The sequence below is a fragment of the Rattus norvegicus genome, chromosome 9, assembly GCF_036323735.1.
Source record: "Rattus norvegicus strain BN/NHsdMcwi chromosome 9, GRCr8, whole genome shotgun sequence".
In the NCBI taxonomy this organism is placed as follows: Eukaryota; Metazoa; Chordata; class Mammalia; order Rodentia; family Muridae; genus Rattus; species Rattus norvegicus.
In genome coordinates, this window is record NC_086027.1 from 49490262 (window position 1) to 49503374 (window position 13113).

The 13113-nt window shown below is 47.8% G+C and overlaps 1 protein-coding gene across 2 annotated transcripts in view; it reads right to left on the reverse strand.

Annotated features, from left to right (window-relative positions):
* Positions 1-13113, reverse strand: part of Rfx8 (regulatory factor X8) — a 63842-nt gene that overhangs the window by 36980 nt on the left and 13749 nt on the right. The window lies entirely within an intron of this gene.

Sequence of the window (13113 nt, forward strand, 5' to 3'; positions counted from 1 at the left end):
TGGAAGTGACTCTTCACAGTTTTGGATATGAATTCAAATGTAAACACAGATACAAATATAAATACAGGATACATTGTTATGTAATGATTGTAAAACCTTGTGCAGTTTCGTTCCATGAATTGTAGGCACCTGGAGCATGCAGCGATCCCTAACCCTCAGACCACCCTGCAAAGACAGCTGTGAAGAACTGTAATCCCATTTCTCAGATCAGGACAGAGATGGAGAATCCAGAGGACATTCTGATCTGAGTTCATAGCCATTACCTATTTATTGTTTTGTTCTTTTAGGGTACATATGCACCTGGCAAGGTCGTAATAATTTAGGGGCTGAGGATGTAGCTGAGTTGTGGAGCCCTTACCTACTACACATGCATGGGCAAAAGGGCTTTATCCCCAGCACATCAGCAGATGAACGAACACACACACACACACACACACACAGAGAGAGAGAGAGAGAGAGAGAGAGAGAGAGAGAGAGAGAGAGAGAGAGCGCACAGATATTGACACCCACACACCCCACACACAGTAAATGTGTTTTGAAACTAAAAATGTATGAGTTATGCTACTGGGACAAAAGGCTGGCACGCTGAGCGCTATAACTTAGTCATCTTCTGCATGGAGGGAGGTTGCTATTCAAGTATTTAACTGTCTCCTAACCCATTAGATTTAATGAACAACTTAATTGCAAAATGACTACCGGGAAAGTGTTAAAAGTGTAAGCTGTCCACATTTGCTTTCTTATGCAAACTTGCCTCTGGGGGGTGAGGGGATCAAGTTTACAGGCAGACAGCAAAACACACCAGGCATTGCATCCGGGTGGCTTTCCACAGAGGAAGGCCAAGGAGGGGTGCTTAGAGCAAGTTCCTGAGGATGTCGGGGTAGGGGTGGACTCTGCTTCCAAAGCCATTGCAGAGCCGGGGTGTCATCCAGGGCATGATTTCTCATACACGAGATTTTTTTTTAAGTGTCTAGAGAACAACTGGGTAATGCATATGTTCAACTTTAACAAGTCCCAACCAGCCCTGGAAACCATAGGGTGGACAGGGCCAAAAAGCTGGTTGCAACTTGGACACCTCATTAGTAGGGAGACTCATCAGCGGTCTCGCTGGGGGGTCCTGGCCCCAGCTCTGTCTCATCTTATTCCTTCTTATACACTAGCTGACTAAACAAGAAAGAGAGTCCCTTGCTAGGGTAGGCAGGGGACCCTCCTGCATCCTCTGGTGGTGGAGGCCACAACTGTCAGACTGCAGCTGGTTTGTCATGAGCCTGCTTTCCCCAAGGTGGGAGGGGGACTGGATGATGAGCGCTCTGCCCCATGGTGCTTTGTCGGTCTGTGGATCCAGCTGCCAATCCACAGCTGCATCCCACAGGCTCAGGCTGCCACCCCAAGGCAGCCCCCTGAGCTCATGAGCTGGCAGGGGAACAAAGAAATGCAAGCACAAAGGCTCAGCATGTGAGGGACAACTTAGACAGTCACAGAAGGCCTTTAGCTTGTTAAGCTGGGAAAGCTATGTGTGTGTGTGTGTGTGTGTGTGTGTGTGTGTATGTGTGTATGTGTGTACATATGTTGTGCATGTATATGTGTTTGCATGTGTATATGTGTATGTATAATATGTATGTATATAATATACGTCTGACTGTGTACATATGTATCTGTCTGTGTATATGTATCTGTGTGGCTACGTGTATATACATATGTATATGTGTGTATATGCATATGTGTATGCATGTGTGTTCATATGTGCATCCATGCATATGTGTCTGCATATGCATATGTGTGTATATGCATGTGTGTACATGTGCATTCATGTGTCTGCATGTGTATGTATGTACGTATATGTATGTGTATATGATGTGTATGTATGCTTGTGTGCATGTGTATCTGTGTGTGTATGTATGTGTGTGCATATATGTATGTATATGTATCTGTGTGGCTATGTGTGTATTCATATATATGTGTGAATATGCATATGTGTGTTATGTGTGCACGTGTCTTCGTATTTGTGTCCGTGCATATATGTCTGTATGTATAGATGTATATGCATGTGTGTAGATGATGTGAATGTCTGTCTGCATATGTATCTGTGTGCATATGTATGTTTGTGTGTATATGTATCGGTGTGACTATGTGTGTATATGTATATGTGTGTATATGCACATCTGTCTGTGTTTATATGTATCGTGTATGTCTGCATGTACATGCATCTTTGTGTGTGTCTCTGTGTGTGGTGGTAAAGAGGAGGGCAAAAGCTATTTCTATTACATCCTGAAGAGAAACATGTAATTCTTTTCAGAGTTTATATTAAATAGATTGGAAAAGGACACACATTTTCTTTAAAGTGTGTTACCTTGGGGATATAAGTTAATGGGTTGCTTCCTTTGGTTTGATTAAACATGCATGCACATGTACTTATGTACACACGTGTGTATACACACACACACACACACACACACACACACACACACACTCCCACAAAAGAGGAGGGGATTTCGCACCTCAGCCTCAGACTGAGTTTTTGGATCCACAGCTCAGTCCAGCTGTCTGAAGAAACACAATGGGATCTGGGGAGGCCTGTTCCCTGAAAACTTGCCTGGCCTTGGAGATGGAGCAGGGGAGAGAGCTCTGGACTTTTCATGAGGTGCACGTTTACGGTCTTTTTGATTAAGAAGCAAACAAACATCTCAAGTGTCTGCTCAGATCTTGGCCTGTCTGGGTCAAGGGTGAGAATCACCACACCCACCTCTCCCACAGAGCCTTCCATCTGTCATCTCTGCAGGCAGTCCTCAGACACGAGGACCTGGCCCCTGCGATGGGACCTCCTGCTGCAGCATGCGACATTTCTCCTCCCCAGCATGGGATGTGGAGGGAGGGGTGTGGAGACTGTTTAATGAGGCAGCTATACTGAAGGGGTAGGAAGCACACGGGGCAGGCTTATCTGGACACTGAGTGTCTTTTAGCTAGGTTATGGGCTGTTTGGAGTGTTTGGGGACAGTGGCATAAATAATGCTGAAAGCTACTCTGCTGTTCTTGGATGAATCTCTGTGCTCATGTTTTGTGTGGGTGGGTGGCTGGGTACTGCCATTTCTTTTTCTGTGTGTAGCTCAAGCAGTCTAGGCACAGGTTGGTGTTCCAGCCAGCTGCCTTAAAGAGCTTGCATGCTCATGGTTCTGGTAAGAAATACTTATCTTTCTTTCCGTGGTGAGGCTGTAACTCTGGACTTCATAGAAGCGCTCTGTCACTAAGCTACACAACCCCCAGCCCAAGGCTACGTCCCTTGTGGGATCTTCATTTTGCCCCTCCATAAATGCCAGGGCTGCTGTACATTAGCTGTCATCTCAACTCATAAAGACTCTGGCCTTGGGGGAGGCAGACAGCTTTGGGGGAACCTCAAAAAAAAGCCTGCTTATCTGAAGGCTCTCCCTTGGGTTTTGAACCTGGGGAAGGGAGGGCAAACAGAGCCAGCTACACTCCCTGTGGCTGATGGCTTCCAGGTGTGCAGAGCCAGACTCTGCCTTGCTGGCTTCCCCTTGCTAAGAAGTGCCAGGCATTTCAGGTCAGTTATAGATGGATGCTACCATCTCTCACCTCTCAGGTGAGGAGAAGGGCAAAGAGAGCTTTGAAGGGGAGCAAAGACTGGAATGGGAGTGGCTTGCAAGGCTTTGCAAGCCCCTGCTGCCCTGAGGACCCCGCTGGGAGACAGCATGGGGCCTACCCATCATGCCTGTTCTCCAGGATTATGGAGTTATGCTCGCTTTATTATTTCTAACTGAATTTTTTTACTGACGTAATTATAGATTTATATGTAGCTGTAAGAAATAATTAAGGGGAGATCCCTTTTATGTTCGACTCAGCTCCACCCGCTGCTAACACTGCTCACAATCCTCCCCTTCAGATCCACAGGCATTGACACTAGGATCTGCTAACTCCCTAAGGAAGTCCACCTCCATGGCTGCCAGGCCCCAGGTCTCCGTAAGAAACGCACAGTATTTGCAGAGGCCTTGTTGTGCACACCCCTGCACACTCAAAATCAGCTCCAGCTGACTCACGGTACCTACGAACTCACAGTGGAAATCCTATGTCAAAAGCTGGGACGCCATATTGTTTAGGAAATAATGCTTAAAAAGAAAAAGTTCCTATACTCAGTCAATTTTACCCCCAACTAATCCCCATCCATGGTCAATTGAATCTGAGGCCATGGGAGCTTCAGGGACAGAGAGAGGGCCAGCTGTATCACATCACAGTCCAGATACTGCCACTGATGCAACCTAACCATCTTACATTTTCTGTTTTACTTAAACTTGTGTGCGCGTGCACATGTATGTGTGTTGTGTGAGTGTGCATGCCTGTGTGAGTGTGTTGTGTGCACATGTGTGTGCATGCATACACGTGTGTGCATGTGTGTACATATATGTGCATGGTGTGTGAGCATGCATGTACATGTGCATATGCGAGTGTCCATGGGTGTGTGTACACATGCATGCATGTACGTGTGTGTGTTGTGTGTGAGCTTACATGTGTATGTGCATGTGTGTGTGAGTGCATGTATGTGTGCATGTGTGAGTGTGCAGGTGCAAGTGTGCATGTGTGTGTACATGAGTATGTGTGTACATGAGTATGTGTGTGTAAAATATCTTATCACCTATTCATGTTCATGTGTCCCTCACCGTAGCTGAGATATTGTTCTAGGGAAGCTCATGGGATAAAGATGGAAAGATAAGATACAGAGTTCAAGAAAATATTCGCAAACCACAAACAAACGAGGGGTAGTATGTAAAATCGAGAACAATAAATCAGAAAGGAGGATGCTCGGAGGGATGGCACTTTGATAACCATGCCTATTTCTTGCTCCCCAAACCCGTAGACCATCCATTTCTGCCAACCTCTAACCTGTCCCTCATTTCATCTTTTTTTTTTTTTTGGTTCTTTTTTTTCAGAGCTGGGGACCGAACCCAGGGCCTTGCGCTTCCTAGGTAAGCGCTCTACCACTGAGCTAAATCCCCAGCCCCTCATTTCATCTTTTGAACATGCTCTATACACAGAATCATTTAGGGTTGGAGGTATTTTCATTTAGCCGAGTCCCATAGATCTATCCAGGTTTCCACGATCATCAAAGGTCTCGTCCTCTTTACTTTGGCTTTCTGTGGCACAGATGTACCACTCTTAGATTAACCAGTCACCTGCTGAAGGACTCCCAGGCCACCTCCAGTCTGAGGCTGTCACTACTACGGCCACTGAGAACATCCTTGTGAGGGTCTGCACCCGGATGTTAGTTTTCATTTGAGGACAAATGCCTAGGAGATCGACGGATGGTTGGACAGTACTCGTGTCTGTTTTAATTAAGAACTGCCAAGCCACTCTCTAGAGTGATGCATCATTTTGCATTCCCACCAGGGTTGTGGGATCGGTCTGGGTTCTCAGAATCTCTATTGGGATTTGGTGTTTTTATTCTATCAGTCTCATGGGTACGTAGGCGCAGCTCACCGTGGAAAGGTTCAGTTTTGTGAGGTGTTTGTCTCTTGTCCCTTTTCTAATACGTTTGTTCTGAGTTTTCATATTGTTGGGTTTTATATGCTCTTTCTAGATTCTAGATTCCAGAATCTGACGATGGTGCAGACTGCATGTGTTCTCCTCCAGTCTGTGTCTTTTCCATCTCCTCTGCAGAACTTTTGGAAAAGTCCGACTACGTTTCTCATTTTACGGCTCAAACATTGGGTGGCCAGCCTGGGGACTTCCTGCCTAGCCCCAGGTCCCACTAAGCTTAGTAGGTTTTAATATTCTTATATTTTGTTGGCTTTGCTCTTGTTAACTTTGCAACGAGATGGGTTTCTGCTGATGTTACCTAGGGTGATCTCAAACTCTCAGACTCAAACAATTGGGAACCTCAGCCTTCGGTCTAGCTTGGGGTACAACTTTCTACTTTTGGAAGGAGGTGGAGACGGAGTTTCTCTACACACCTCTGGTTGGCCTGGAACTCACTCTATAGACTAGGCTCACGGACATCTGCTTCTGCCTTTTGAGTGCTGGGTTTAAAGGTGTGGTTTCTGGATGTGTGGTTTCTTCTCGAAGCCACCCTCTCCTATTACGTTTCTTGTGTGCCTCTGCCTTCACCTGAGGGCTGGCAAGATGGCTCAGTGCTTTCTGCCAGGCCTGATACACACATCCGATGCCTGGAACCCTCATTCTCACAAGCAATCCTCTGGTCCCCACATGTGTACTATAGTATGCATGTGCATGCACACATAATAAATGGCACGTGATATTTTTTAATTAAAAATCAGTTGGTCATATTTCTAGAGTCTCTCCCATGCCTGGGCTCCTGTGTCGACACTGCAGGCACAAGACTTTAGTTGTTGCAACTACACAGAGCATTTAGTAAGACGGAGTGTTTCCAGTTATTCTGCCTTGTTAAGGCCTTTGAGCTGTCCGCTTTCCCATACAGACTTTGAATACGCTTTTATGTCAAGAGAAAAGTCTTGCTGTTTTTCTTTTTTCTTCTCAAAAACAACTTCAGTGAGATACACAGCTCAATCATTTAAAGAGAGAGATTCAATGCTTTCTTGGTATAGTCATAGACTTGTGCAACTGCGTAGATAAAAGGTAACCCTCAGGTCGGAGCCGCAGGAAGGCCTGGGCAAGGTCAGTCCTTGGCTAGAGTCTGGGAACTTGGCTTGTGTACTGTTCCCATTCGAAGTTTGCTGGAAGAGTGGCTCTTGGAGTGGAGACTGTACAAAACTACAGTGTGTGCAGAACACTCGCTTTTCTTTGTTACTTAGACATGTGCTGGGCAGAGGGGACTGCATGACAAGTTCCTGATAAGAACTCTGAATATCAAGTCTCTAACAGATGTGCTTCCCAAGTAAAACACATGACTCGCGTGCAGCTGCATTTTATTTGCTGAGGAACGGGCTCTGCAGGACTGAGCATAGAGAGAGACAGCCTAGGGCGACCTCATAGACGGTCCTTCCACTTTTGCTGTGTGTGTGTGTGTGTGTCTATATGTCTCTGTGTGTCTGTATATGTCTGTGTGTTTGTATGTCTCTGTGTGTCTATTTGTGTCTCTCCGTCTGTGTGTATGTCTCTGTATGTGTCTCTGTGTGTCTTTGTATGTGTCTGTATGTCTCTGTGTGTATGTCTCTGTATGTCTGTGTGTGTCTGTATGTCTCTGTGTTTATGTATTTCTGTGTGTGTCTGTATGTCTCTGTGTGTCTGTGTATTTGTGTCTGTGTGTATGTCTCTGTATGCCTGTGTATGTCTATATGTCTCTTTGTATGTGTGTGTATGTCTGAGTGTGTCTCTGTGTATCTTTGTATGTATGTCTGTGTCTCTGTGTGTATCTGTTTGTATGTGTTTGTGTCTGTGTATCTGTGTCTCCCTGTGTGTGTCTCTGTGTGTGTCTGTGTATGTCTGTGTATATCTCTGTATGTGTGTGTATGTCTGGGTGTGTCTCTGTGTATATGTCTGTGTATGTGTGTGTGTCTGTGTATATATATCTCTGTGTATCTCTCCCTGTCTCCCCTCCTCTCTCTCTCTCTCTCTGTGTGTGTGTGTGTGTGTGTGCGCGCGCGCGCGCGCTTACAGAGGCCAGAGGTGTCGTGTCGGATTCCCTTGAAGCTAGAGTTATAGGCAGGTGTGAGCCACATGGTATGGGTGTTGGGAATTGAACAGGAACCCTTTAGACGAGCATATATGCCCTTAACTGCTAAGCCATCTCTCCAGCCCCCAGTGATATATTATTTCCATTAAAAAAAAAAAAACCTTTCAACTTGTCTGGGCCATCAAATCTGACGTATGTTTCTTGTTGGCAATATAAACCTGAGTCATTTTCTCGTTTTTAAAATCCACTCTGCCAGTTTTATCTTCCCGTTGGTGCATGTAAATAATTTACAATTAAGGTAATTGTTGGTACGCCAGCTCTTGACTTGCTCTTCTGTGCCTTGCTTCTATGTTTCCTTGGGTTCTTTGTTCTGCATCTGTATCCTTGCATCTCTGAGAGTTACTTTAAGCACAGAATTCCATCCTGCTCTAGTTACGGCATATTTTTGGTACACATCAACGTCACTCTCAGAGCCCAGTGCTTCCCCGCTTCAGATGAAGTGCAGACACTTCTCTCCATTTAGGTCCCTTTTCCTTCCCTGCTTTAACGAGTCTCCGTGTGGAATGCAGGTCTTGGTCAAGCGATGGGCTGTGGCCTGCACTACTCAAGAGGAAGAAAACAGTCTAGTGCTTGCTTCTGTTCCACTCTGGCCACTGCTTCTCCTTTCCTGATGTCCCAGGATTCCCTCTGCTGTCAGCCCTCGCTCTTTGAAGGATTTCCTTCAGCTCATCTTTAGGAGTGAGCTGACTAGTGGCAAGTCATTTCCCCTTTCTGTTTTCCCTTCATTCCTGGAGGAAATGTGTGTGTGTGTGTGTGTGTGTGTGTGTGTGTGTGTGTATGCACACGCGCATCTATGTATGTCACTGTGTCTGTGTATGTTTCTGTGTATATCTGTATGTCTGTGTGTATGTGTGTGTCTCTTTGTGTATATTTCCGTATATGTGTGTGTCTCTGTGTATGTATCTGTGTATCTGTGTGTGTGTGCATGTGCGTGCACACAGTGCATGTGCTTACAGAGGCCAGAGGTGTTGTGTCAGACACACGAGTGCACGCACACTCTTCAGGCTGGGTTTGGGAATTCCTCTCCTCTGTGAAGGAGATGCTCATTTTCCTGATGTGCTCCAGCTCTCTGGGGAGGAGACAGTTGGATTGTGGAGACAGTGGGCCACCAAGAGGCTTTACTGGATTGGGTCTCTCTGGACGGACCAGGCAGTACTCCTTAGTTTCTTTGGTTGAAATGAGGTATCTCAGGCTCCTGGAGAAAGGACAGTGATGGATCGTTTTCCTGGACAGAATTCCTCGTAGCCAGCAGAGAGAATCGGAAGTCCTCATGCTGGGTTGCAGTTGGGTGGTGTGTCTTCTTGGTGTAAGGATGACGAGGGTTTGAAGAGGCCTTGCTCCTGTGTTGGCCCACAACCCTGGGATCCCAAACCAACTCCTCTTTCCAGTCTAGTTTCCCTCTGGTTGCTCTGGTCTTCAGGGTTCAAAGCTGTGCCCTGAGAGCAGGGGCAGGAAGAGGCGGGCTTCTACCTGCTCTTGTCTCACTTGGAGGTCCAAACCTCCATAGTTAGAGGCACGTTTAAATGGATGATGTGTAATTGGGTAATTAACCATTCTGCTAACGGGTAGCACTGGTTTATAAGGGCTACACGGTCTGCTTTCTAGAAGCATTTGAGGCGGCTTATGTAGGGGATAGGAGGACATAGATTCCTCCTCGCTCCAGGCTCCTGCCCCAGCACAACTGAACACATGAAGAATGTGGATGGGCCCTGCATACGCGGCAAGAGCTCTGGGTGCTGTGAAGGAGCGCGTGGGAGCAAGGGGGTGCTGATACGGGAAGATCTCATATTTACCAGACAGCCCTGAGGCCCAGGGACACCGCAAGGAGAGACGCAGCTCCTGTGGCCTGTGATCTTGGCTTCTCTGCCCAGGAAAGGAGATCTGGAGGGGGAGAGGGGATCCTCGGACTCTCTTAGCAGCAGGACAATCTCAGAGTCTAAGGGTGACCCACTGGCTCATTTAACATCGCTTCCACGTGTGGAGCACCAAATGGGCAGATTCCGTGATCTATCCACAGGGGCAAGGAGAGCTAGCAGGACCCAGGCCCACCTCCCTACTGGATACGGCATAGAGATCCAAGCCCCTCAGAGGCTACACACCATGGAAAGGAGGGTTTGGTAGACGTTCTGGGAACACCACAAAGATGAAGCGCAGGGTGGCAAGCCAATATGGGGAGGGGAGGGAGAGCCTCATAGCCATGGAGGAATGGCAAAGCCTTCCTCTGGTCCAAGTGTAGGTGCACAGAAACATCCACCATAGACTCCCCACGCCCATGTTCACAGCCTAAAGACTGTTCCCTGCAGAGACTGCTCCTACCAAGATCAGCTAAACCTGTCCACTTAATCCAGAGGTTTACCAGAGACCCTGCCCCTTTGTCAGGCTGCGCGCAATAACCCCACGCCATGTTCAAGTCCTTATAACAAACATGCTGAGTTTCCAGAGTGTGCGGTTTCTCCAGCAGAGACTTCATCTTTTCTGTCTGTGCCCATCTTTTCCCTTGAGAGTCAGGCCCAAGGCCCCAGAACTCATGCACGGATGCTGCATGCCTGGGCTCAGGAAGTTAAGCTGCCACTGGGACCACAGAAGTGGGTTAGAACCTACATGCTACACCCTAGGGTGTTAGGGGATGGGCTCACTTCCCAAACAGGTGATTTAAATGGGATCAGGAGTCCCCTCTCATATACCAAATACCCAGGACACACGGAACATCACTATAACCTGAGTACCAGGTGTACAAGAAGCTGGATGAGAAGGGACAAGTGACTGTCACGAGTGCAGATGTGCACTGTTTGACAAGACTTCCCAGCATCGGATCCCTTGAAACAAATGTGGAAATAGCTTCATGAAAGACACAAAGGTTACACGAGAGAGCTGGGTGAAGGTTATGGAACCTTAAAATACAAGAGCCGGAATGAACACGTGACACCATGAAAAAGCACGCAGGGGAGAAGAGTCCGCCTGAGACTGGCGTGCAGCCACGACCTCCCAGCTGTTCGCAGCATTTCTCATGTTTGTGCATCTGATCTTGACGACATCCCTGCCAAGCATATAATCTTCTTGGAAGAACAGGAAGCCGGGGAACAGAGAAGCTGAGTGACTGTCCCACCACGAGCACACAGCTTGCTAGTTTAAGAACAGCCAACACATCCAGCTCTTGTGGTCACTATCTCAACAGAGCATCTCACGGCTCAGCTGCCTCTGGCTGACACGAGCTACTTCAGCAGAAAGCATCTCGCTGGGGCTTCTGAAAATGTCTTCTAATTGTCCTCTCTACTCTCTCCCTCCTGACTCAGGGACCTCTTCTCCCATCTCCTGTGTACTCACCAAGCCCTCTGTCCTCTGACTCTCGTCCTCCTTACCCACCAAGCCCTCTGCCCTCTGACTCTTGTCCTCCTTACCCACCAAGCCCTCTGCCCTCTGACTCTCGTCCTCCTTACCCACCAAGCCCTCTGCCCTCTGACTCTTGTCCTCCTTACTCACCAAGCCCTCTGCCCTTTGACTCTCGTCCTCTTTACCCACCAAGCCCTCTGCCCACAGACTCTTCTCCTCCTCACTTCTCTCAACCCCAGGCCCTTTACGCTGGCTCTTGTATGATGTGGCAGAATCTTTGTTCTTTCACTCAGATGACGGTGTCTGGAGAAGCCCCCTTATGCCTCCATTACTGTCTTCAGACCACACCTTATCTGGTTCTATTTTCTTTCTCCTGGCTCCACGTGGTAGGAGGAAGAGGCCATGGTTATATGTGTGTATTACTGACTTTAGAGGGGGCTCGATTTGCTGTGAAAACTCGAATGTTTGTTGAATGAATAAATAAGTGAATGGAGGATGAGAGGTGATGTGTTTGTTATTTGAAAACTATGAAGCTGTCCTTTCTTTTTGTCTCAAGACCTTTTTTTTTTGTTGTTCTTTTTTTTTGGAGCTGGGGACCAAACCCAGGGCCTTGTGCTTGCTAGGCAAGCGCTCTACCATTGAGCTAAATCTCCAACCCTCAAGACCTAATTTTTAAGAGGAATTCAACACGTGGGAGTCCTTGCACAAAGGACCTATGACATAATAGGCAAGATTTTTACCCGTAGAGTTTGCTAGGGATCAGCAGCAGGGTGTTTATCTCTGCCTTTGGAATCTATATTTACCATTTCTTGAGATGTGGCAGCTAATGGACAGGGCAGAAATGCTGGAGGGGTAGAGAGTCTGTGAGCTGTGTAGACATGTGAGGGAAGGAGGCTATCCTGGAGCTGGCACTGTTGGAGATGGTCCCCCTGGAGGGCTGTCAACACGAATGGTAGATCCAAGAGGACCCAGGAAGAGGAGGAGGGATTGTGGAGGGCGGGGGGCGGGAGCACGGAGGGATGAGCACAGAATGGAACTGTATGCTCCAGAGTCACAGGAAAGTTAGGATGGCTGGCGGTGTGCAAAAACCACCAAGCAAGATGGAAAGTCTGCTAGCAGTGCCTAGTGGGTGGCCTTTACCCCAGGTGCTTCTGGGAAAGGAAGAGGCAGGCAAATTAGAATTTTAGGAAGCTAGGTCGGATGGTTGTGTTTGGAGTAGGAAGAAGCTGAGAAAAGAGCAGATGTATGAGGTCCATGGAGTGGACCTATGGGACACTGGGGTCCATCAGCGCCCTTGGGAAGCGCAACTGACTCCCTGATTACACCACAGACCATTTCTAGATTACCTTGTACTGAGAACTGTTATTTAGGATGCAGCCATGACCTGTGCGAGCTTAGGCCTAATACCAAGCACACGGGTCTAGGTTTGGTTGCATCTGAAGACGCTGAACCTTCAGCTTGGCTCTATCTGTAGACACGGAGCCGTAACATAACCGTTCTCTGAGTAGGATGACAAAGGCGTGTATATATATAAAGGGAAGAGTGAAGAAGGGTTTGCAGCCCAATGGCGTTCGGGGATGGGGTGGGGCGGGACGGGAGTGGAGCTCGGCACGAGCGTCGTCACGGAAAAGTGAGGTGGAGGCGATTTCTAGGGAGGCTCTGAGCTGAAGCTTCCGCACCCTGGGTGTGAGGCTCCCATGGGTCATCTCAGTGGGGATGTACTGAAACAGCCAGAGAGGAATTGTAGGCAGTGGGCGGGGCGGGGCGGGGGCGGGGCAAGGACCCGAGGTGATGGTAGAAAGCACGTGTATGGAGGGGAAGGGTGGGTAGAGGCAAGAGGCTCCTGGGCTGACATGAGTGAAAGTCTGCGTTCACAGGAAAGGGGAGAGGTCAAAGAGAGGTTAGTTCTTTGAGGGGACAGTGGAGTCTTGAGGGCAATAGACGTCTCCGGGAAGACCTGACCAGAAATGGCATGGGTGACTGAAAAGATGGTTAGAATCAATTACTTGAGGAAGTCAGGTGGATGTGGGTTTCCTCTGGCCGGTAACATTGTCAGAGGCTGGCACGGCATGCTGGCTGCATGTTGGCTTGCATTTTTTCTGCTCTTCATAAGAATTTGTGGTAGAACA